Source organism: Monodelphis domestica, chromosome 5, assembly GCF_027887165.1.
Source record: "Monodelphis domestica isolate mMonDom1 chromosome 5, mMonDom1.pri, whole genome shotgun sequence".
NCBI classification, from domain to species: Eukaryota; Metazoa; Chordata; class Mammalia; order Didelphimorphia; family Didelphidae; genus Monodelphis; species Monodelphis domestica.
Window position 1 is genome coordinate 147,507,578 of NC_077231.1, and position 24,134 is coordinate 147,531,711.

Genomic DNA, 24,134 nt, shown 5'->3' on the forward strand with positions numbered 1-24,134 from the left:
AGCAAGACAGTCTCTGAGCTCAAGTTGCTCGTATTCTTATAGGGGAGACCACATGTAAAGGTTTTAGCTTCAAGTCAGTTGGAAAAGCCCATTAGTCCTTACGGTGGAATAGCAAAGCTGATGATAATAAGTATTCTTTAATTCATTTCCATTGCTAAAATCATGTCAGTTTCTAATATTGAACTATTTGAAAGTGCCAAAAACTTTATAGCATTGAGAATTTTCTTTTCTGGGCCTTTGGCATTCATGGCTGCTAAGCAGGCAGAGGAAGTGGCATTTGCAGAAGCAATTGCCAAATTGCAACATGTAGAGTAAATAAAAGATCAGGCATCATGCTGTAAAGATTGGCACCTGACCTTGGGATCAGCAGAGAGAGCATTGAACTTGCAGTCAGATGACCTGGGTTTAAGTCTCAACTTGACCACTGGGTTCAAAGCATTACCCAACTACTTACTTTAACTGTATGACTTTGGGCAAGTTACTTAGCCATTATTCAGTATCCTCGGGTGTAAAATGAGAGGATTGGCCAAAAGAAGAGGTCTCTAAAGTGAGGAGTATGAGAATTTATTTGAGTGTGGGGAGAAAATCCAAGAATTTCTATTTTTATTTTTAACAAGTTAAGCTTTGCTTATACTTAATCTAAAGATTGACGCTCGCACCATCACTCTATATGTCACATCTATATGTCACAGGTGGTAGAAGAGTTGTCCTGAGGGAGTTTTACGATGGATTGACAATGGCACCCTCACTCTTTCATTCATTTTTAAATTTTTATTTTTTGTTTCCTCCAATTATATATAAAAACCACTTCTGACACTTTCCAAATAATACTGTCTTGAATTCTTGCCCTCCGCCCCTCCCTCCCTCTCCCCAACTCTCTACCACCTTTCATATGGTAAGCAATCTCATATTGATTTTACATGTGCAATCATTTCATTCACTTTCAACATATTGCAACAAATTTTAGTTTATCCCATTATCAATTTCAACAAAACTAATCTTCATAAAATGGACAATTGGCTTTAAAAGATTGAAGATAAAACTAATAATGCAAATGAAAAATCCCATGTGTCTCCATTTCTTCATCTGTGTAATAGGGAAGTTGGACTGTAAGGGCCCTTCTAGCTCTAAATCTGTGATCCTGTGAATAAGAAAATGGCAGAACTGAGCTCATTACTCCTATTCCAATACAAGTTCTTCATCAGTCATACTATGGAGGTAAGAACAATGAAAAGCTAATCAGACTTGACAGATTGGCCAAACAATGTTCAATTTTAAATGACAATATTTGAAATATGCATTTATATCCAGTATTGTTATGCTGACATTTGCCCTAAATATACTGTGTCTTAAGATGTTGGCTACTGATAACATAAAGCCAATTTGATTACTGAAACTCTTAAAAACCAAGCTTTTACTGCTAAAAATCATGTGTCCCCTATAATTTTTTTATATTTGCAAATTTTAAAAGCATAGAAACAGAATTTTTTATCTATTTCAAAATCTTCTAAATAAAAAATGTCCATGGGTTTTGAATTCATTTGTAACAAATGTAAAAATGCAATACCTTCCAATTACTTTGCAAGGCAACTGAGGGGGAAAACATTAATTTCCTAGTTGCATTTCAACCCAAACCTTTGCATAATTGATGGATGGAGTTGGAAGATAAGCACAATAATTTAATAACCACAACCAACAATGCATTTATGCTATTTGCATCTACATATGTTATGAGGTATCTTTTTCACCTATCACAAAAATTAAAACAGGATCAAAATAAACTGAAATTTGAAACCTTTGAATCACCACATCCCAAAGTTAAATAAGGATTTTCCAATATAACAAAGCATATTCAATCACATTGTTCTCATTAAAATTATTAATAAATAATTAATTAAAAGGTTTATATACTATTAAAACATTTTATTAAACCTTTATTTTAGTCTTTACAAATTTAGGTTGTATATGCTTTATAATGTGCTAAATATCTTAGTATGTTAGTAGACATCTGTTTATAAATGAATGTGAATATATTGAGGGGGCATGCACAAATTTTTTTGCCAGAAGATATGCATGCTCAAAAAAGTTTCAAGACCATCTATTTAAATAATCTACATTTCCTTCAGATTCTAACATCTTGTGATTCTCTGATCATAAATTTAAGAACATTACACAGTCAAACCTTATATAATATTACCCTAGAAAAGTTGTTCCAGAGTTGTACTTGGTGCATTGCTGCATGTCATGAAACCTTGCATTGTCTGTTCAGTTGTCCACATAGAATATTGTTCCTAAGGAACTGACTACTGTCATTTTTTTTCACATAGCCTCCTTTTTTTTACAGAACTAATTAAAGACAAAATGGGGTACAGGGAATTCCTGTAGTCTTGCAATAGTACTTTAAAGCCTTTTTAGCTCTCTAGCATATTTGGAAATTTGTAAATGATTTTACACTCTTCGAGAGTGACAGCAGGCCCTTGTTTCATTCTCACTTAGGAAATTTGGCAGGAATGCTGGCACACTGGCTGTCAGAAACAGAGAGACAGAGAGAAAAGAAAAGAAAAGGGAGAGATGAATAAAAGGAACCAGAACATTTTCAAGACTTACCAGTGTAACATCCCATTTGGGAAATCCTGCTTTGGTAAGTTGTTACTTCAGTGTCCAGAGAAATAACAATTTCTCCACTTGGACCATCTGGCTTCTTATCAAATAATACGGACAATGAATATGAGGAGACACACGGAGATTTACAACATATGCAAGTCATTAAGGAAAGTGGGAGTTTTGTGAAAATAAAGACACAGAAAAATCAAGATTTCTCCTGTCTTGAATCTTAATAGTTGGTTAATCATCAAACAGCTACAAGTATCCTTCTTTTTAAAAAATAAGGAATTTTTCCAAAGTGGAGCCATCTCCTGTGTTTAATTTAGCTGAATTTAACCACCATAATCAAGAAATACTAATTTTTGAAACCATCAAAAGAAGTGTATTTATATTTGGGGCTCATATTCCTTGAGTTAGACAAGTCTCTTTGTCTCTTCAACACTGACTCTCTTTTAATAAACTCTCAGTCCCAGACATATGCTGAACTGTTTGAAAATGCACTTGAAAATTCAGGTCAGCTGCTGATTCAATATCTTGATAGAAATCCTAATAAATAGTACTTAACTTTACTATAGCACTTTTTGCAAAATGGTTTACATATATTACCTCATCTGATCCTAAAACACACACACACACACACACAACAGAGATAAGTGCTTTGCAGATGAGAAGAGGCTAAGAAATTAAGAGATGTACCAAAGGTCCCAAGACTGGTGTCAGAGGTAAGGTAGCAACTCAAGTGGTCAACCCTTGTTTCACTGTGTGGCCAAGATACCTCAGCTATATTTCTAGTAACACCTTTGTCTTCTAAAATCTTCATGTTATATACTTAGCTCAAGAGAGAAACAATGGTGAGGAGGAAAAGAAAACTCTCAAGTTTGGCACATTTTGTGAGTAGAACTTCATAGGCTCTGAATCTATTATCTGCAAATGTTTCCCAAAACTTTTCCTTAAGGCTCTTATGACTTTACCATCTTTCACCAAAAAAAAAGTTCTCCAAATCTACTCTACAGACTACTGGGAGTTTCTGAGCCCTTTTAAGGAAGTGCGGAAAATTGAGCCAACTCTATTTCCCTTTCCAACTACGTATTTATATGAGTTCAGATTTTCTTTGTATACTTCAACCAAAACAACATACATATCACAACAGATTGAATGAAGAAACAGATATGAGTATCTAGCTGTCCTCTACTAAGCCAAATATGAAAAAGATTTGCAAAAAATTGTAAAACAATGTTTCTCTCGGAGCAGCAAGGTGGCTTAGTAGATTGAAAGCCGGGTCTAGAAGGTCCTAGGTTCAAATCTGCCCTCAGACATTTTCTAGTTGGGTGAACCTGGGCAACTCACTTAACCCCCACTGCCTAGCCCTTACTGCTCTTCTGCCTTAGAATCAATATTGATTCTAAGAGGGAAGTTAAGGGTTTCAAAAAACAAATAACAACAAACCCAATGTCTCTCTTGTTTTAGAATATATAATTACTTTTAATAAAACTTTTTTATATTAACATAAAGTAGCTTTGTTATAGATATTTTAATATATTAATCAATAAATGTTTTTAAATTTATCAGTTTTACAACTCTGAGGTACCACCTCACACCTAGCAGATTGTCTCACATGATAGAAATGGAAAGTAATGAATGCTGGAGGGGATGTGGCAAAGTAGGGACATTAATGCATTGCTGGTGGAGTTGTGAATTGATCCAACCATTCTGGAGGGCAACATGATCTCACAAGATATCCAGAATAAATAAAGCAAAGTCAAAAGAATTACAAAATAGAAAGAAACATGAAATGTCTTACTGAGAAAATGACTGACCTGGAAAACCAATCTAGAAGAGACAATTTGAGAAGCATTGGTCTACCTGAAAACCTAGAAATAAACGGAAACCTTGACATAATACTACAAGAAAACTGCCCTGATGTTCTTCAATATGAGGGCAAAATCGACATTGAAAGAATCTATAGGTCACCCTCTACATTAAATCCTCAAAAGACAACCCCCAGGAATATAACTGCCAAATTCAAGAGCTTCCAAGCCAAGGAGAAAATATTACAAGAAGCCAGAAAGAGACAATTCGGATATCAAGGAGCACCAATCAGGATTACACAGGATCCGGAAGTCTTGACACTAAAGAACCACAAGGCTTGGAATATGACATTCAGAAAGGCAAGAGAATTAGACCTACAACCAAGGATCACCTACCCATCAAAACTGACTATATACTTCCAGGGAAAAGTATGGGCATTTAACAAAATAGAAGATTTCCAAATATTTGTAAAGAAAAGACCAGAACTAAATGGAAAATTTGATGTTCAAATACAAAACTCAAGAGAAGCATGAAAAGGTAAACAAGAAAGAGAGGGGGGGGGGGGAATTTTAAGGGCTTCAGTAAGTTCAAATTGTTTCTACTCCTATAAGGAAAAATGATATGTGTAATTCTCAAAAATTATATTAACTATCATAGTAGTTAGAAGAATTATTCATAGGTAGTGGTTGGGGTACTAAGTGGTTTAAGATGATATGTAAAAAAAAAGAAAGAGGGTGGAATAGAATATGGCATCAAGAAAAACTTGAAGGAATAAGAAAAATAGGATAAATTATACTACATAAAGAGGTGCATGGGAGTGGGAGGGGAAGAATATTATTATAAGAAAGAGAGGAAGAGAGTGCTAATAGGTAATACTTAAACCTTACTCTCAGTAGAATCAATTCTGAGAGGGAAGAGCATTTAAATCCATTGGGGTATCAAATTCTATTTTACCCTACAAGGAAGTTGAGATGAAAAAACCAAGGGGGAGTGGGGTAGGGGGCGCCAAAAGGGAAGGAAGGGGGGTGGAATTTAATATAACCTAAAGAAAAATAAGAGGGGAATAAGAAGGGAGGGAGTGGGAAGGAAAGTAAAATAAGGGTGGGGGTTAAGGGGACTGAATAAAAGCAAACCACTGTTTTGAAAAACATTAATTGCTCATGGGTAGGACGAGATAACATAATAAAAATTACAATCCTACCCAAATTAATTTACTTTTTCAGTGCCATATCTATCAAACTACCAAGAAACTTTTTTACTGAATTAGAAAAAATCATAACAAAGTTCATTGGGAAGAACAAAAGATCAAGTATATTAAGGGAAATAATTTTTAAAAATATGAAGGATGGGGGCCTCATAGTACCAGATCTTAAACTGTAGTATAAAGCAATGGTTATCAAAACACTGTGATACTGGCTAAGAGACAGAAGGGAAGATCAGTGGAATAGACTTGGGGTAAATGACTTCAGCAAGATAGTGTCCAATAAACCCAAAGATCCCAGCTTTTGGGACACTGCTGGGAAAATTGGAAGACAGTGTAGGAGAGGTTAGGTTTAAATCAACATCTCACACCCTAAACCAAGATAAATTCAGAATGGGTGAATGACTTAAATATAAAGAAGGAAACAAAAATAAATTAGGTGAACATAGAATAGTTTACCTGTCAGATGTAAGAAAAAAAATCTATTCTTACATCTATTAAACCAAAGAGAAAGTATAAAATGACTAATTTTGATTACATTAAATTTAAAATGTGTACTTTACATATATTATCTCATTTGACTGTGACAATCCTGAGAGGTAGATTCTATTTGTATGCCATTTTATAATGAAAGAACCTGAGGCAGACAGAGGTTAAGTGAAAGCTAGTAAATATCTGAGAAGGAATTTAAACTCAGATCTTTCTGATTCCGGACTTAGTATTATATCCATTGTACCACCTAGTTGTCAAATAGTAGTAAAGGAAGCCCAAGGAAGAGAGGGTCATGGGGATCAAGGAAGGCTTCTTGAAGGAGGTGGCTTCAGATCTGTAATATGAAGAAAAATCATTTCAATAGGAAGAGATATAGAAGCAAATCTGTTCCAAGCCAGCTAGTATAGCAAATACAAACATATTAGAAATACTGTCTCCCTTCCTCTGTACCTAATTACCTAGTGTTGATTTTATACATATTTTGAATACATTTATATTTGTACATTTTGCCTGTTCCCATCCAACATAAGCTCCTTGAGAACAGAGACTATTTTTTTGTCTTTGTATTTCCAGCTCCCAATACAATTTCTGGTGCATAGTAGGTTATTAATAAATGTTTCTTGATTTATTGATGGTGGGAGAGAGCAGTATATCTCAGGTAAATGGCAAGTAGCTAAGTGGCAGGTAGGATAGAATTCTGCTGGTCCCAGAGTAAGGAAGACTTGAGATCAAATATTGTCTCAGACACTTACTAGCTGTGTGATCCTGGGCAAGTCATTTAATCCTGTTTGCCTTGGTTTTATCATCTGTAAAATAAACTGGAGAAGAAAATGGCAAATCTAGTACCTTTGCCAAGAAAACCCCAAATGGAGTCAGGAAGTGTCAGATACAACTGAACAACAACCACAACAAAGTAGCCTTTGGCTGGGGTATAGAGTGTACAAAGGAAAATGGTGTGGAATAAGGTTGGAAAGGTAGGTTTAAATTGGATGATGAAGAGGCTTAAATGCTGGACAAAGTAGATGTATTGTATCCTATAGACAATTGAAAGCCACTAGGTATATTTGAATTGAGTTCTGACATGGTAATACATATGTCTTAGAAATATGATTTTAGCAGCTACGGGAAGAATATGAGAAGAGATTAACTAGCTAGGAGGTTATAATAGTAGTATAAGTGAGGGCCTGAGCTAGGGAGGTAATAGTAAGAATGTTAAAGCAAGAGCTTCCGAGGAGATAGAATCAACTCCATTTGGCAACTGGTGCAGCAAGTGAGGAAGGGTGAGAAATAAGGAAGAATCAAAAATGATCCTGAGGTTTTGAGCCAAGGTACCTAGAAGAATGTAATACTATCAAAAATAGGACAAGTTTAATGAGAAAGATCAGGAATTCAGTCTTGAACATGTTGAATTTAAATTGCTAGTAGAATACCCAGGGACAGATGTCCAGAAGAAAATTAGAAATATGTGCTTGGAGCTCATAAGCATGGTCCTGGCCTAAAGATAGTTGGGTGCATATGTATTATTATATGTAATTACATATGCATTATTAAATGTAATTATATGCATATAATTATACATGTAATTTTTCTCTATCTGTTTAAGAGTTATCCACCCAGAACTGATAACTGAAGATAGGAGAATGGTGACATCAACAATGGAGATAAGAGGAAAGAGAAGTCACCTAAGGACTAAGGGTTGGGGGATGCCTGTGTATAAGGAAAGGAAAAAAGGAAAATAAGTTAAAAATGGAAACCGAGAACAACTTATCAGAGGTAGAAGGATGTGATAGGAGCAATATTTACTGGGTTCTACTACATGTAAGCTAGGCTATGTTTGTTTCCCCTAAATGAAAGAAACTTGATTGACTGAGGCTACGAGGCTGGAGTATTTTTTTTTTAATATTTTATTTGATCATTTCCAAACATTATTCATTAAAGACATAGATCATTTTCTTTTCCTCCCCCCCACCCCCCATAGCCCATTTGCTATGTTGATAATATTTGCATTAGAGTGTTCATTTAGAGTCTCTCCTCTGTCATGTCCCCTCAACCGCTGTATTCAGGCAGTTGCTTTTCCTTGGTGTTTCTACTCCCACAGTTTATCCTCTGCTTATGAATGGTGTTTTTTTCTCCTAGATCCCTGCAAATTGTTCAGGGACATTACACTGCCACTAATGAAGAAGTCCATTACATTCGATTATACCACAGTGTATTAGTCTCTGTGTACAATGTTCTCCTGGTTCTGCTCCTCTCGCTCTGCATCACTTCCTGGAGGTTGTTCCAGTCTCCATGGAACTCCTCCACTTTATTATTCCTTTTAGCACAATAGTATTCCATCACCAACATATACCACAATTTGCTCAGCCATTCCCCAATTGATGGGCATCCCCTCGTTTTCCAGTTTTTGGCCACCACAAAGAGCGCGAGGCTGGAGTATTTTGATTAGTTTTCATGGTGCTATAAAGGGTCAGACTTGGTTGATGTTCTACCTTATGGACTACCAAAGTCTTCCTTGCTGCCTAGACCATTTCTGAATGGAAATGAGGGAGAAAAATCTATATCAATATTCTTCCTATACTACAGTTAAGTAAACTTCCTTTTGTTAACATTCAAAATTTTACAAGAGAGTCATTTCATCCCATTCTGGAACTGAAGCCACCAAATCTGCATGAGTCAGACCTGTCCTGCAACAAGGGAGAAGTTAACAGCATCAAATTCTTCAGGAAGGTTAAGGAGAATGAAGTCTTAGGTATAATTGGATTAGACAATTGAGAGAGTTGGGGTGAGCTGGAAAAAAGTAATTTCAACAGAGTGGTGGGGCCAGAGCCCAGATTATATAATGTTCAAGAGCCAGTTGATGTTCAGAGACACATGTGAAGACTTCTATGAACTGATGCAGATGAAAGTAAGGAAAAACAAGAGAACAATTTATATGACTATAATAACTTGAGGGGAAGCAACTCTAGAATGATGATGAAATATGCCTCCCACCTGTTGGTAAAGAGGTGATAGGTGAGAGGTACAGAATGAAGTATGTATTTTCAGATTCAGCCAATATGTTGATTGGTTTCTCTTGAAGGTGTTTTTCAGGGGAGGACATCTCTTGGGGGAAGGATAGTGGATTTTAAGAGAGTTACAGAAAAGAAGGAGAGGAGCAAGAAAAGAGCATCAATGGCTCATTAAAAAATACAAAGAAGAAAACATAAAGCCTTTCAGAAGAGGACACAGACAAGTGGGACAGTAGTTTTACTAATATATTAAATTTAATATACACTTTAAAAAACTGTCCATGAGCAGAACCAGGAGAACATTGTACACAGAGACTAATACACTGTGGTATAATCGAACATAATGGACGTCTCCAGTAATGGCGGTGTAATGTCCCTGAACAATTTGCAGGGATCTAGGAGAAAAAAACACCATTCATAAGCAGAGGATAAACTGTGGGAGTAGAAACACCAAGGAAAAGCAACTGCCTGAATACAGCGGTTGAGGGGACATGACAGAGGAGAGACTCTAAATGAACACTCTAATGCAAATATTATCAACAAAGCAATGGGTTCAAATCAAGAAAACATGTAATGCCCAGTGGATTTACGCGTCGGCTATGGGGGGTGGGGGGGAGGAAAAGAAAATGATCTATGTCTTTAATGAATAATGCTTGGAAATGATCAAATAAAATATATTAAAAAAAAAAAAACTGTCCATGGGGGAAGCGAGGTGACTCAGTGAATTGAGAGCCAGGCACAGGAGGAGGTTATGGGTTGAAATCTAACCCCAGACACTTCCTATCTGGGTGACCCTGGACAAGTCACTTTATCCTAACTGCCTAGTTCTTACTGCTCTTCTGCCTGGGAACCAATACACAATATTGATTCTAAGATGGAAAGTAAGGATTAAAAACAAAACAAAACCCTGTCCAGGACAGAAGTTCACAGTTTCCTACACACCCTTTTTTTCTCTTCTTTCATTTTGAAATGTTCATGGTTGCTGATGTTAAGTTCATAATTTTTTTTTTTGAAGAGTAAGTGGGTGGTGACAAAGTGGAGGCAGTGAGTGTTGACTATTATTTCAAGAATTTTGGCAACAAGCAGTAGGGGAGAGAAAAGGTGATAGCCAGTTTGAAGTGACAGTAGTATCAAGGGAAGTTTCGTTTTGTTTTGTTTTGTTTTGTTTTTAACATAGGAAACCTGAGTATGTTTATAGGTAGGTTAGGAAAGAGCTAGTAAGGAAGAGATTTTAAATGCCTCATTTACTGAGACTCGAGTAGACTGGGAGGAAAAGGCAGAAGACCAAAGTTTTGTGGAATGAAGGAAGTGATCTGAAGGATCTCTTGTTACTTGGGTAATTTCCTTAACTTTGTAGAAGGTGGTGTCATTTTTTTAGGTTTGGGTACAAGATCAAATTAGGAGTTTGAGGAAAGAGGAGAACATTTGGGACAGTATGAGAAGTGACATCATTCCAAAAGATAGGAATAAAAGTGTTGGAACTCTCATAGAATTCTGTGAGCCAGTTTTCATTCCACATGAAAGGATGGCTGTTGACTGAGGATCAGTACTAGGGACTACCCCATCACAACTAGACTATCGGGTCTCTATAATAGCCCCCCAATTCTCAGGGCACAGAGTACACTCTATATCTCCATGCTAAGCCAGTGTGCATAGCCTCACCCTAGACCAGGATACATGCAAAAAGACACATTTGGAAAAAGTGCTCTACATCTCTTATAATCAGAGAGATGCAAATCAAAACAACTCTGAGGTATCACCTCACACCTAGCAGATTGGCTAACATGACAGCTATGCAAAGTAATGAATGCTGGAGGGGATGTGGCAAAGTGGGGACATTAATTCATTGCTGGTGGAGTTGTGAATTGATCCAACCATTCTGGAGGGCAATTTGGAACTATATCCAAAGGGCGATAAAAGATTGTTTGCCCTTTGATCCAGCCATAGCACTGCTGGGTCTGTACCCCAAAGAGATAATGGACAAAAAGACTTGTACAAGAATATTCATAGCTGCGCTCTTTGTGGTGTCCAAAAATTGGAAAATGAGGGGATGCCCATCAATTGGGGAATGGCTGAACAAATTGTGGTATATGTTGGTGATGGAATACTATTGTGCTCAAAGGAATAATAAAGTGGAGGAATTCCATGGAGACTGGAACAACCTCCACGAAGTGATGCAGAGCGAAAGGAGCAGAACCAGGAAAACATTGTACACAGAGACTGATACATTGTGGTACAATCGAAGGTGATGGACTTCTCCATTAGTATCAATGCAATTTCCCTGAACAATCTGCAGGGATCTAAAAAAAAATACTACCCACAAGCAGAGGATAAACTGTGGGAGTAAAAACACCGATGAAAAACAACTGCTTGACTACAGGGTTGGAGGAGATAAGACTGAGGAGAGACTCTAAATGAACACTATAATGCAAATTCCAACAACAGGGAAATGGGTTCGAGTCAAGAACACATGTGATAATCAGTGGAATCATGCGTCGGCTATGGGAGAGGGAAAGGCGGGGGGGGGGGGGGGGGGGGGAGGGGAGGAAAAGAAAACGATCTTTGTTTCCAATGAACAATGTATGAAAACGACCAAATAAAATAATGTTTAAATAAAAAAAAGACACATTTGATCTTTCAGAAACTTAAGGTGGCTTTTTAACAAAATTCTTTCCCATTGTCTACGTCAATATTTTTCTGCTCTTAGAAAGGAGAGAAAGACTATTTTCTGTGGGGTCTTTTGCATATTTCTTACTTGTTCTCCTTTCATAACAAAAAAGGATGACTGAAGAGTTAATAGTCCATCCCACCTCAAAGTATTCCTTCTTAGATGACAAATACATAAGGAGGAAAAACTCCCTTTGTGATTACAGATAGCTAAACTTGACTAAATATCATTCTACTGGTATTTCTTTAGATTCAAAGGGATTTCTCCACTCTTTAGGAAAAAATATTTTTCATATGGATACAGTTATTGGTAAGAAAGATTCTAAGGGGGAATTCTCATTCATCATGCTCCCCTCTTCCAATTTTGTAGGTCTCATGCTCAATTCCCTATCTAACAAAGACCCTGGCATTGCCAATGCAGTTTCAACATTCTTTAAGATTTTGAAAGGTCGTTAAAAACTCTAGGTAGCAGAGTAGGAAGAGCACTGGGTTTGGAATCAGGAAGATTCATCTTCATGAGTTCAAATCTAGCCTCAATCTCTTACTAGCTATGTGACCCTGGGTAAGTCACTTAACCCTTTTTGCCTCAGTTCCTTATCCATAAAATGAGCTGGAGAAGGAAATGGCAAACCACTTCAGCATCTCTGCCAAGAAAACCCCAAAAGAGGTCATAAAGAGTCAGAGACAACTGAAATGAACTAAGCAACAAAATAACTTTTCTACTTTATTTCGAAGCTTTGCATTAATGCAGATTTCAGTAATTTGATGGATCTCTCATGCCACTAATATGAGCACCACCATCTATGGAGATCACATACAACTCATTTATGCCTTCTAGTTCTTCCTGATTCTCAAGCATGTTTTTCTATCATCCCTTCATAGGGATTCAGCCAAGTGGCTTAAAGACCTATTTCTGGATCTTTTATAATTTCATGGGTACCAAGGCAGTATCTGTATCTGGGCTGTAAAAACATCATTCTTTAAACCTCTTCCTTTATCAGTCATATGTGTCCTTAATGATAACTCATGCTATCACCTATTTATAACTGTTATTCTTTTTTTTTTTACTTTTATTTTTGCATTAGTGTCAGGTCTAAGACAGAAGAGTGGCAAAGGCTAAACAATATTGTTAAGTGACTTGTCCAGGGTCACACAGCTAGGACATGTCTGAAGCCAGATTTTACCCCGGTGTTCTCTACTCTAGGCCTGGCACTCTGTCCACTGTGCTACCTAGCTTCTCCTTGCTATTCATGTTTATATCTTAAAAATTGGGCACCTGAATACCTTTGAAACTTGATCATTTCCAGTATGTATTTCTTCAGATTTGGGTCAGATCCAACTACTTCAGACTTCAACTTCTCAAATGCAATTTCAAATTAGCACATCTAAGGGCTATACTGTCATTGATTATGAGAATATATTGCTATAGAAAAAAGGACAAATATATCTCATTTCTAGTCTGTTTGCTTTCTTCCTTCCAGATTAATCTATAAATACTTCCAGGGTGGCTTGCCTTAGTTGGGTCTCACAAGATGTTTCCTGCAGACCCAGTTTATTCTGTGCAGATTTCAGTTTCATGAATTTATATTGTATATAATCTTCTGGTATCCTGCTCCATGGAATAAGATGGGAATGAATCAATAATTTCATTGGCATAGGGAGCTGCCATTGACAGAATTCCTTCTACATAAAGATTAATAATATTTCCCTATAGCTTATTGTCTTAGAGCATTGCTTAAAAAAACCAATAGATTATATGACCTGCAAGCTACAATATGTGGCAGAGACAGGACTTGAAGCCAGAACTTGCCCAATCTTTATATTATATGTTCTGTTATCTCTCACTTTCTCCTCCACAATGTTTTTATAAACGGACTTGTATTCTAAACTAGTATAACTAATGGCTGCCACATTTTTCTGCTTGGTAAGAAGATCAAATTTTGCTAGGTGAAGTGTTATAGGACTCCTTTGGTTTCCATGTAGTGGTGACCATTTTATACCCATTAAACTTCTCTAAGGAATGTTGATAATGTCATCTCTATTTTTTATGATTTTTTCAGAGTCAATAGAGTTGTAATGGTCTCTTTCATAAGATCATCAGATCACAGACTTAGAGTTAGCAGGAGCCTTGGAGGCCATCTATTCCAACCTTTACTTTTTCTAGATAAGGAAACAGGCATAGAGAGATCTCCTCTCTTCTAATTTGATGCTGATTTTGACCTTTGCTCTAACTAGTCTATGATGTAGTTACGAGCAGACAACTCATCCTGAAAAGATGTCTCAATCAATAATCATTTCCTGTTCATTAGCTGATTCCCTTATTTTATGATGTTCTGTGTTTTCTATGTCTAGTACCTTCTGACATATACCTGAATAATTATTTGAGTTTTATGTCCATGTAGTTGTCTTTTTTTTTTTTAACCCTTACCTTCTGCCTTAGAACTGATAAAAGAATTGGTTCCCAAGTAGAAGAGCGGTACAGGCTAGGCAATGGGGGCTAAGTGACTTGCCCAGGGTCACACAGCTAGGAAGTGCCCAAGGCCAGATCTTGATTTATTACAAGTGAGGAAACTGAGACCCAGAGTCACATTGACTTCCCTTCCCTATAGGCAGTTCACAACCCATCCACCATGACTTAGTAGATAATTTCACATTACTATAGTAAAAAAATTAATCCATTATAACTCACATAATCTATAGGATTTTTTCTTTTGTTTCAAAACATTTTTATACATTATCTCTTATGATCTCACAAAAGCCCTGTGAGGGAAATGGCACAGGTACTTTTATCCCTATTTTACAGATGAGGAAACTGAAGCCTAGTAGTAAAATGGCCCAGAGTCCGATGATTAGGAAGTCTCCAACCCCAATCTTCTTGATGAAAGTCTAAGATTCCTTCCACCTAAACAATATATAAGCAAGTTTTAGAGTACATGCAATGTCAACACTCAAAGTCTGTAGAATACTTTGAAGTATCATAAACCCAAGAGTTACCAAGCTAAGACATTTCAGTATTTTAATTTTATTTCATTGACTTGGGTCTGTCTCCCTCAATACAGATCACAAATCCTCTAGAATATAGGGGTTCTTTAAAAGAGGTCCTCAGGCATAAAAGGTCATCAACTTCTAGCCAATCTGGGAATGAGTCTTTCCAAATTATTAGGTTTGTCCTTTAAGGGGAGGTATTCAGTTTGTCAAAGACTTTCCAGCTTGGTTAAGAACCAATAGATCTTTGTTGACACAGCCTTCAAGAATCTGGGGTTCTCACAATCATTACCCAGTCAAAGTCACAGTAGTTGGCTCAGGGATTGACCTTCTCTTGAAGACTCTACTACCCTCAATATAACCCTACATGGGGGAGGTCAAGGAGCCTGTTTCTAGGACAGCCATGATCCTGTGTAACGGAAGTGCCATTGTAGAGACCTTGGAACGTACCTAGACATTTTGTAGTAATTGCTTCCAGTCTGCCAACCCTGTGATGGACAGCAGTCTCTTGGACAAGCTACAGTAGCAGAACTGGGATGGGGGACACCTTCCAAAAGGCCTCATTCAGCCTTTGCCATTTACTCCTTTTGATTGCTTTCTCTAGTTTGATTGTGATGATGTGGCAGACGGTAGCCTCCTCGATTAGTCTTCAAAAAGGCCTTAACTACAGCCATTAGCTCCTTTGGCCTCTCTCTCTTGCTTTCATTTCCTTTCTGATGACATCCAGTGAAAAAATAATGCTGTGAAGGGAAAGTTTTGGACCATCTCCTCTGAAGCTGACATATAGCTTCATGAAATGGGTATCAGTTTTTGGTTTCTGCATTTGTTCTTTTTCTATTTTAGGTGAAAGGACTGGCTACTCTGACCTCATGAATTTCATTAGGTCAAGAAAGTGAGATTCAGCCTCTCAGGGCCCAACCTCTGACTTTTAGTCAACCTAGCATGGACTCTGATTCTCATGTTTCTAAAGACGATGTTCTAGAACAAGGGAGCAAATGCTAAGGCTAGTTTTCACAAGGCCACTGACCTCAGAGGGGAGAAGGCCCATGGGGAAAGTTGTCTTTCCTGGGTCAGCAGCTGAAGCACAAGAATAAATTGGCAAGAGCTTAGATCCTGCAACCAGGATATCAAGTCAGAGTAGTACCTGCAACAATATTAACACCATATTAGACTACTGATCCTGAACCAAAGGCTAAGGACTCCTTAAATTTCCCCTGATACTGGTCAATATGCCTGGAGATAGAATCAGCCTCAGCTGCAATGCAACAATGCAACAATCCAAGACAATTCCAAGGGACTCGGGATGAAAAAGGCTATCCACTGCCATAGAAAAAATTGATGGAGTCTGAAAGTGTACCATTCTTCATTTTATTTGCTCCATGAATTTTTCTCTAGTATAAGTGGTAGGTATCCTCTTTCACAACATGACAAATGTGAAAATATATACTATATGATAGTACCTGTACAACTTATATCACATTATCTGCTGTCTTGGGGAGAGGGGAGGAATGGGAAGAAGGAAGAGAAATGGTCACAAAATGGTAGAAATTTATTATTAAAATCGTATCTATGTTTACTTTAGGGAAAAAACAAATTGGCTTTCTTTTGAGGAATGACTAAACCTACAGGCAGAGTATTAAGTAGCCCTAATTTACAGCTAGGACCAAAGGCATAGAAAAGCACCTTGTTAAAGGGAAGGGCTGGATTACCACCCTATGGGTGAATATAGAGATCTTGGGTGGTAGGCATAAGACTGCTGCTAGGAAGGGCATGGGGAAGAGGATTGGAGCTCATCCCAGAAGACCATCTGGCAAATTCCTATTTTAACAAATTATTCTTGCTATGTGGTCCTTATAAGCTCACAGATGACTTAGGTTCCCCAGAACAAGACATTATCTCCCCCTCAGGACAGACCTAAGGGAGTGGGGAGTGTTTCTTTTCTAATGCTACTGACTCAGTCTCCCCTTCCAGGATGTTTTCTAAAAAATTAACCCCAGAGGTTAGTGCTCCAGCTTCATTTAACCAATTAAAATTAGTTACTCTTTACAGAAGAATATTTATGGTGAAGTTATAGCAAGAACAGAAGTTTCAAAGCACCCCTTCCTCAATAGGGAGGTAAGAAACACTCTCCAATTATTATCTCAGTCTTGGGAAGAGTTGGTTCATACTTTACAAATTTGCTCTAAAGAATTTATTCAAATACAGTGTGGAAAGTGGACAGAAGAATCGTTGTCCTGCTACCATCTAGCTGAGTCAAGTAGATTGTAGGTCCTCTACTGCTGCCTGCCTACTCATGCCTATCCTCCCAATAGTTCTAGCATGTTCTCTATCTTCTGGACTTTTGGCACTCACTAGTTTGACCTTTCAAAGCTTATTAATAAGTATAACCAATGCTCTTTTTCTTCAAAGCAGGAAGACATCAGAGACAGAAGCAATAGCAGGACTCATAGGCCACATGTTGATGGTGTTGATGGTCCCAGCAAGGAGATAAAGAACAAAGACCTCTACCCTCTTGGAGGTCTACAGTAGTCTGCCTCCTCACTCAAGCCCAGCCAAGCAGAAAAGAGCCACAGTTTTGATTGATAAACATTCTCAGTTCCAGCCTAGCAACTAGGCAAAAAGCATCCTGTGGAAGGGAAAACGGAAACAAAAAGAGTATCTGCTAATGCTTATGAATTGTTGAGCAATTTGCCTTACACATTATGCATTTCTAGAAGTTCCCTGGACTTTTATGGAAGATTGTTGGGCAAAAAATATTGCAGGTGCTCTGCTCTGAGGATAGGGTTCTGTCATCTAGGTCCCTGTTATACAAATAAGGTGCTAGTTATTCTGAGTGTAACGAAGACATAGCAGTCTTGAAAGAAACTTAAAACCTCTTTCTATCCTTCCTTCCTTCCTTCTTCTTCTTCCTCTTCCTCCTCCTCCTCCACTAAAGCCCTTGTCTCTTTCTTTATGCTGATGATGGTTTAATTGCCTTAATGGCCTGCCCCTACTCTGTGTGGATGGAGTGAACAAAGAGAGTATGACTTTATCATGGTGTATAGAGAGTGTACCCTCAGTCCTCTCCTGATGTCCCTGTGCAGTTCATACATCCATCTCCTTCCTCCAATCACAGGGGGGCATGCGTCCAAATTCTCAAGAGGCAGAAAAGAATGGGAACTTGTTTATTAGTACCCAAAGCTCAGTAAATGAAAAATTCCTTGCTTCCCTTCCCACCCCTCCATCCCATATATATACAGCATGAAGGACTAGAGTTTGAGCGTGTACCCACTGTTCTTATTCTCATATCAGCTCCTGACCTTGGCTCAGATGGGAGCCGTCAGGATATTGTGCCTGTGGTAGGCCCATGAAAAGAGGATATACCTGGCTAAAACTTCCCCAAACCCTAGTACAGGAAGAGGGGTTGATCAGGTAGCAGGACTAGCTCTACAACAAACATACTGTGTTCCTGCAGAACCTGGGAACATTGCCATTTCTACTTGTCCCACCATGACTATCCTATGCATAGTCCCATTGCTGCTTTCACCCCATCCCCTTGCCTGCTTAGTAGATTGGCTTTTGACACAATTCCTCTAAATTTCATGTTGGGGCAAAGCCCTAAATGTTCTACCTCTGTCTTCAAGGGAAGACTTGGGTGCCCTCTGCTAACAAAATTAGTGAGACCTAGGGGCAATGAAGTAAAAAGATCTTATAGTCATGTTAGAATTAAAATGATCTGGAGTGTATATTAATTTATATTTATTTATTAGGCAGTGAAAGTGGGTTAGAGAAAGGAAAGGCACATAATCACATGGCCAATCACCTAGCTAATCTGAGTTCACTGCTCACCCCACATTTCTGTTCACTACTGCTGTCTCCTAGCCAAGAGACCATGCTGCTTCTTCAATACCCAGCTCAATGCCCTGGTAATATCATTCCTTCTGGGTCTCTCTGGTTGGACAAACTTAACCTCAGTTCAGGTCAGAGGCCATTCTTCTGTATGCCAAGAGTCATGTGGGACAAGAGACAAACACTTTCCAGGATGCCAGGGAATCTTCAAGGCCTCTGGAGTCCTCTCATAGTGCTCATGCACAACTAATGGAAGGATAGGGCTGGAACCAAAATGGATTTTCAAAACACCTTTAGAAAGGAAAAAGGGGTAAGATTCATATTAAATTCACACAATCTCCTTCTAATTCTTTTGGTCTCTTTCTATCTTCTTTCTATCTCCTTTCCCCTCTGTTTCTTAGCTAATCTACATGGCAGAGATATATGTCAGGTCCTGAGTGTGTGAATTTAATATAAATTGTGCCCAAGGCCTCGTGGCTACCTGGTGTGCCAGAAGATACATTTTCCTCTTTTGTTCCCCCTTCTGATGACTGGTCTAAGGGATAATACTATTATTAATGTCCATAGCCAAATAGGAAATACCCTAGAACAAGGCAAGGTCATTGGACCTTATGGATGCTGAATCTGTCACCAGCTCCACTGAAGCTTTATTTATCTATGCTAAGACAAAACTCAGTAGCATAAAGGATAGGTCACATATTCTTTGCAACTGTTACTAACTGACCAAAATCCAGTGTGTGTGTGTGACACACATGCATATATATGCACATATATATGTTTGATAAACATACTCACATACAAAAGTATCTACATGTACACACACACATACATATGTCAGGATGAAGCCAGGAAGATGAAGAACAATAATCTTCTTGGTTTAGCTTTTTTCTTTTTAAGTATTTTCCCATGATTACATGATTCATGTTCTCTCTCTCCCCTCTTCACTCTCCCCTCCTGGAGCTGACAAACAATTCCACTGGGTTATACAAATGTTATAACTTGAGTACCCATTTCTATATTATTCATTTTTGCAATGGAGTAATCTTTTGAAACCAAGATCCCAAATCATGTACCCATATAAACAAGTGATAATTCATATATTTTTCTTCTGCATTTCTACTCTCACAGTTCTTTCTCTCTGTGTCAATAGCATTCTTTCTCATAAGTCCTTTGGGATTGTCCTGGGTCATTGTATTGCTACTAGTAGCAAAGTCCATTACATTCTATCATTCCACAGTGTTTCAGTTTCTGTGTACAATGTTCTCCTGGTTCTGCTCATTTCATTCTGCATCAGTTCATGGCGGTCTTCCCAATTTTTATCAAAATCATTAGTATTTCTTCTTGCTTGAATGAAATTGGCTGTATCATTCTAGTCTCTACACAGTTCTTGAGGAATTTTTGACCAAACTCTCAAAATGATCTTAGATATACAAGATCCCTATAAAAGGTTATAAGGATTTTTTTTTTTAACTTTAGGACAGGACTTCAAATCAGCACCACACAGGTAGCCCAAGAATAGATATAATTTTAGCCTGAGGGCACTCTGTCTAGGCTCTGGTTAATACTAGCTCTTATTGTCTGCCTTAATCAAGTTTTCAGCTCCCATCAGGTAAGGTCCAGTGATTATAAAGCTTCTTCTGGACAAGTCTACAAGGCAAGTCTACTTCTTTAGTCCATAGCCAAGATCATAAACTGCCACATCTAGGATACGATGTTATAGAAAACAAAGGAAGAGAGAGAGCATAAAGGAGTCAAATGCAACAGGGAAGTCAAGAATGATGTAGTCAGAAAAAATGCCAGTGAATTTTGGCAATAAGGAGAAATTACTAAGTGATTTTGGAGAAAATTGTTTCAGTAAAGCGGTAGGAGCTGAAGCTGGATTACCAAGTGACAACAGGATGTAAAAGTTGGAAGGAATCTTACAGATCACTTAGTCTAACCCCCTCCTGTTAGAGAGAAGGGAACTCAGACATGAAAAGATTAAGTTACTTGCCCAAGTGCCATAAGTAGTAAGTAGTGAGTTGAAATTCAATTTGGAGTCAAATTGAATCTATCTCCAAATCCAGAATTATTTTCACCATACTGAATGGGGGTGGGAAGAGGAGGAGGTTTAGGGTGGACAGTTGAAAAATGGAAGCCACAGTGACCAACTACTTTTTCTAGAAGTCTGGTGGTGGAAAAAAAGAATAGCTAAGCAGGTGGCAAGGTCAAGGGAACTTCGAGGATGTGTGAAAATGATGTGTGGTATAGAATAGAAAGAGAAGAAAAATGCTGTATAAATCTAAATTGCTATGCACAAGTGACCTAGTGTTATTATCCTGAGGACCAAGAGAGAAAATAGTCCACTACTGATGTCACCACCCAGTTTGTCTTTCCTTGACTCAACTTTAAGAACAAATTAATCAGGAAAAGACCTGCCTGAGTGAAAATTCAATCTGTCTTGTCTTGCACAATTTCCATCCCCCATTCCTAGTTTTGATAGCTAGAGCAGTGAGTGACATTTTCCTAGAGCTCTGGTGGATTACTATGCATCTGGAATTGTAAATTCAAGGATCAAATAAATGGTAGAGTCTGAATACATCAAGGAGGGAAGGGAATCCTACTAGTAGGTGCCCTGAAACAAAGGCAATAAATAACTTCAAAAATAAATCATGAAATCTGGACCCATTACAGGACAGATGGTACTCTGAACTGTTTGATTCCATTAGCAGAACAGAGGAAGGAAACGTTTTAAAAAGAGATTGTGTTATTTTCCCCAGTTCTTATTATGAAACCTTCCTGAAATGAACTTTAAATATCGACAACCTTTGGAGGACATGAATGGGATTAGGCAAACAGGAGCTCTGCAGGGAGGGCATTAAAACAAGGGGCATGTATAGGAGGAGTACCAGGCTAGAATTAACAATGGAACCCCCCACTGAACTCTTCCTGTGGGAAAGGAGAAAGAATGCTGCAATTCAGGAGTGTTGGAAAAAGGGAAGACTTAGAGGGGTGAGGGGGTACATAGAGGTAAGATTGGGAGGAGGAAGATATCATAATCTACAGAGGATGCTCCCCCCCCCCCACATATACACACATCAGACTACTACTACCTGTTCAAACTCCATTAACGTCCAGATCATATTACTTTGTACTGGCTTCCTCACTCTTGGAAAAGCAAACTAAAGTGACCAGACGAATGATGGAAAACTTTTATTTTGAAGAGAAAAATGCCAGGAAGTTCTTTTGCTTAGCCCCCCACTCCCACTCCTTTTTATTGTTTCTTAGAAGTTGTACCACTCTGAGAACAAGATTGGGAAATGTAGATGGTATAAAAATAAATATAAATCAGCAAGTCAGTAGGCAAAAGGGAGGCACTGAAAATTTTTGAGCAAGAGAGACATGATCATAAGGTCATGGGTTTAGAGGCAGAAAGGAATAAAGATTAAGAGATGAGATTAGGTGATTAATTATGGGAAATACAATGGAAAGAATGCTAAACTTGGAATCACAAGATACCAGGTTCACTTATGTGCTATGTGACTCTGGACAAGGCACTTTACCCTCCTGAGAGATCAGTTATCTTATTTTTAAAATGTGAACAGCAATTATTATTATTGTTGCTGTTGTATATTACAAATGCCTATGTGTATGTGTATATTCAAAGATGGCTATTCCATGATTCCTATTAGAACAAGGATGGCACTCCATCTAAATTTTGTACCTACCTCTAAGGCTAGGACAACAGGCAATTAACTAGTCAATCAGTCCATCAATAAACATTTATTAAGCACTTACTTCATGCTAGGCCAGCATTGAAGACATGGTATGCATACAGAGCTGGCATTTGGGGAGCTTCACCGTTCCCCCTCTTCCCAGCACCAGAGGACATTTTTTGCATGTCCTACTCCTCTGTCCAGCTGCCCAAAACAAGCACTTCCTCCTTCATCTCTCTCAAATAATTCAGGACTCCTAGACAGCTTAAATTTGCCCTCTGGGAAAAGGTTAGACAACCTCAATAATCTCACAATATAATAGGGGAGACAACAAACAAATATACACAAACAAGCTATATATACAGGATAAGTAGGAAATAATGGAAAGATGGAAGACTCTAGAATTAAAAGGAGAGGCTTCCTGTAGAAGATAGGGCTTTAGGGACTTAAAAGAAGCGTGGGAACCCAAGATGTAGAAATGAGAAGGAAAAGCATTCCAGGGGTGGGGGACAGTCAGAGAAAATGCCTGGAGCCCTGTGATGGAGTATCTCATTTATGGTATAGTTTGGAGTACAGTGTCACCAGAAAGAAGAGTACAGTGATGGGAATAAAGCCTGGAAAAGTAGAAAGGGGCTGGGTTATGAAAACTTTGATTGCCAAAAAATAAAATTGTAGTTGATCCTGGAGGTGATAGGGAACTGCTGAAGTTTATTGAGAAAGTTTATGGACATGGTTGGGTTTGCACTTTAGAAAAATCACTTTAGTGGCTAAATGGAAAATGGTTTGGAGTGGGGTAAAACTTGAAACTGACACACATTCTTCAAATGTCCAAATATGAGGTGATGAGTGCCAAAGGAGAGAGGGGAGTATATCAGGGAGATGTTACAAAGGAGAAATCAATAGGCCTTGGTAACAGATTAGATATGAGTGGTGAAAGAGAGTGAGGAGTCCAGCATGACTCTTGAGTTGTGATCCTGAGGGACTAGGAGAATGAATGGTATTGCTGTCCTAGAGAAGATAAGGGTAGGAGGAGGGAAATAGGGGGGAAACATACTGAGTTTGATATGTTGAGTTTAAGATATTGCCTGGATCTCCAGTTCCAAATGTCTAAAAGGCAGTTGAAATGTGAGATTGAAGTCAATAGAGATTAGGGCAGGAAAGTTGGTTTTGAGAATCTTCAACACAGAGATGGTAACTAAATCCATGGAAACTGATGAGATCTTGAAGTGAAGTAGTATAGAGGGAAAAGAGAAGAGGGTCTAGGACAGAACCCCTTAAAATGTTTGTTGTGATACCTGTTTCACATTTGTCTTGTCTTCCCACCCAGATCATGAAGTTCCCTATGGGCAAGGATCAAGTTTTATACTAAAGTCTTTTTAACTGTAGTGTTTTGCACAATCTACAGAGAGTAAGCTAAATAAATACTGTGTTAGTTTATGGAAACCACGCTTTCCTTGCTCTGTGGAACCTCATCTCCCCTCCCCCCAAAAAACCCTCTGGTTTATATACAACCAAAGTACAATTTGCTTGGATTCTTAGCACCAATATGGCATAATGAAGATGATGTATCATGGGAAGATCAGGAAGAAAACAATGACGAAAATGATAAAAGATAAAAACAATTCTGATGATGAAAATCAACAATCACTTTGTTTAAATTAAAGACATTTGGGGAACAAAACTCAAGTAACTATTTCACATGATAATTTGGAGGGGGGTGTTCTCATTATGTACCCACATATTTGTTTTCCCTTCAAAAGTATCTTGTATTAGGTGTATATTCTCTAGTTGAAGGTGGCTTCTACATAAGTGAATCAGATACTCCCTGATGATAATTCTAATGTG